We start from the raw sequence: 3,123 nt of genomic DNA on the forward strand, positions 1-3,123 counted from the left end.
ATTCTTCAATATCTGCAAATCAATCAATGTAATACACCACATTAACAAATTGAAAAATAAAAGCCATATGATTATCTCAATAGATGCAGAGGAAGCCTTTGACAAAAATTCAAACATCCATTTATAGATAAAAAACTCTCCAGAGCAGGAAATAGAAGGAACATACCTCAACATAATAAAAGCTATATATAACAAACCCACAGCAAACATTATCCTCAATGGTGAAAAAGTGAAAGCATTTCCCCTAAAGTCAGGAACAAGACAAGGGTGCCCACTTTCACCACTACTATTCAACATAGTTTTGGAAGTTTTGGCCACAGAAATCAGAGAAGAAAAAGAAAAAAAAGGAATCCAAATTGGAAAATATGATGTAAAACTCTCACTGTTTGCAGATGACATGATCCTCTACATAGAAAACACTAAAGATGCCACCAGAAAATTCCTAGAGCTAATCACTGAATATAGTAAAGTTACAGGATATAAAATCAACACACAGAAATCCCTTGCATTCCTATACACTAACAATGAGAAAATAGAGAAATTAAGGAAACAATTTCATTCACCATTGCAACGAAAAGAAAAAAATACTTAGGAATATATCTACCTAAAGAAACTGAAGACCTATATATAGAAAACTATAAAACACTGGTGAAAGGAATCAAAAAGGATACTAATGGATGGAGAAATATACCATGTTCATGGGTCGGAAGAATCAATATAGTGAAAATGAGTATACTACCCAAAGCAATCTATAGATTCAATGCAATCTCTATCAAGCTACCAATGGTATTTTTCACAGAGCAAGGACACTCCATTTTTAAAGTTATTTCTGAACTTTTCCCTGTGCTGGGTACCCCTTACTGTGGGGCTTTCTCTCCTGGCAGTGGACGGGCTTCTCATTGCAGTGCTGATCTTGTGGCACACTTCAGGCTTTAGTCAAACTGTTACTGGTGTTCTACACAAAATCATAAGTTTGAAGGAGGGAAGCACAGTGTCGTATGACACAGGGGGAGGCGGGCTCATAGCAGAGAATGGCGTTTTCACTTCCTGTAGGTTAAAGACTGATTTCCATTGTTGTAATCCCTGAATGAACATCTTCCAGAGAACCATGGAACCCTATTCTTTTTATGAAAATATGTGTTAATTTATTCTTAGCTGAATCAGGTCTCAGCTGCAGCATGGGGGATCCTCATTGTGGTGCTGGGGTGCAGTTCAAGGCTCCAGAGCTCGCGGGCTCAGCAGTTGCAATATTGAGGATAGTTGCTTCAAGGCATGTGGGATCTCAGTTCTCACACCCAGGATAGAACCCACACTCTCTGCACTGGAAGGTTGACCCTTAATCCCTAGGCCAGCTGGGACATTCCAAGCCCTGTTCTTCCCTTCAACCACAGGCATCTGTTCTTCTCCACTTTATGATCTTGGGAATCTGCTGATACACATTAGAGGATGGTCCATAACAGAAGATGTAGGATGGGCTCCATGGGTTTCCACAGATTCCTGAGAGAGTCCGTCACTGGCTGGTCTTATATATGGAATGCTTTTCTTTTTTTATTTTTTTAATTAGGTGGAGTAGACAGACTCAGCAACCTGGGGCACACCCCTGCTTTTTTTTGGCTTTGATGTCCCCACCAAAGATATGGAGGTCTAGAAGAGTCGCCCCAACCCCAAGAGCCTTGATTCTCTTCCATTCGCACATGCTGTCATCATGGAAGGAGAGCCCAAAGAAGACAGAACAGTGAATGGCGAGGTGAGTCCTCCCGCCCAAACCCTTGCCATAACCTGAGCCCCTCCAATGCCCAATGCCCCAGCCTTCGAAGATCACATTTCATTTCATCATTCACATCTCCTTCCTCTCAGGACCCATCAGCAGAGGGTATGATATTCGCCCACTTGAACCACAGGACCCTCTCTGAGAGACTGCTCACTCCCACTCCCCTGAGCCCCATGCACCTCTCCGCCGAGACCAGTATCTATGAGGAATTTGATGTAAACCAGATCATGCTGACCCTGACCTGGCCCCATCCTTTGAGCACACAGAGTGTTATAAATTGAAGAGCTAGATCTCTTTTTAAAGGGGTTCCTCCATGGGCACTCCTTCTCCTCCTCCAAAGCAGCCCTGCAGCTCTGAAGTTAAGAGTGGAGTCCAAGAATTATAGGATCATCCTCAAAAATCCCACCAGCTCTTAGTAATCCCTGGCTATTCTAACACTCTATTTTAACTATCTAACCTTTTGGGGGAAGTTATTCTAATCAATTGCACTTACTGGGTAGGTTACCATGATCATCCTACTTTTTCAAAAATTCCAGTAAAGCATAACAATTTGCAAGTTGAGTCTTCAAATTATTCAGTTTAAAATAAAATAAAGCCAATTAAAAAAAACCTCTGTTCAGTAATAGCTTACAAAAATGAACTTGTTTACAAGACAGAAACAGACTTGTAGACTTAGAGAACAAACTTAGAGTTACAGAGGGGAAGGATGAGGGGAGAGAGAGATTGGAAGTTTAAGATTGACATGTGCAGACTGCTATATTTAAAACAAAATGCTTTCCATGAAACAATAACAAAAGCAATGCAAGAAAGAAAAACCAATGCAAGTTGGCCAAATAAAAAGATGAAGTATATTCTGTTTGAGATATCCAGTGTGGTGCCACTTGCCACAGGAGGCTGTGTGTCTGTGTGCTAAGTCGATTCAGTCATGTCCGACTCTTTTCGAACCCATGACGTTGTGTAGCTCGATAAGCTCCTCTGTGGATGGGATTCTCCAGGCAAGAATCCTGGAGTGGGTTGCCATTCCCTTCTCGAGGGAATCTTCTTGACCCAGGGATCGAACCCATGTCTCTCATGTCTCTTGCATTGGCAGGCAGATTCTTTACCACTGAGCCATCGGGGAAGACCCCTCAACCCTTTTCCAGTCGTGGGCACTAAGTGTGGTGGGGTTCCAGGGGTACAAACAGGACAATAAGATCCCCCTCAGTCTGGATCCACACTGGCCGATAAAGTAGTTACCCAGCCACACCGTACAGACAATGCCTCTACATGTATATGAAGTAAACCATTCAGTTCTTCAGTCACACCCACCACATTTCAAGTGCTCAGGAGCATCATGCAGCCAGGTGCCATGG

This window comes from Bison bison, unplaced genomic scaffold (genome assembly GCF_000754665.1).
Source record: "Bison bison bison isolate TAMUID 2011002044 unplaced genomic scaffold, Bison_UMD1.0 scf7180017863980, whole genome shotgun sequence".
Lineage (NCBI taxonomy): Eukaryota > Metazoa > Chordata > Mammalia > Artiodactyla > Bovidae > Bison > Bison bison.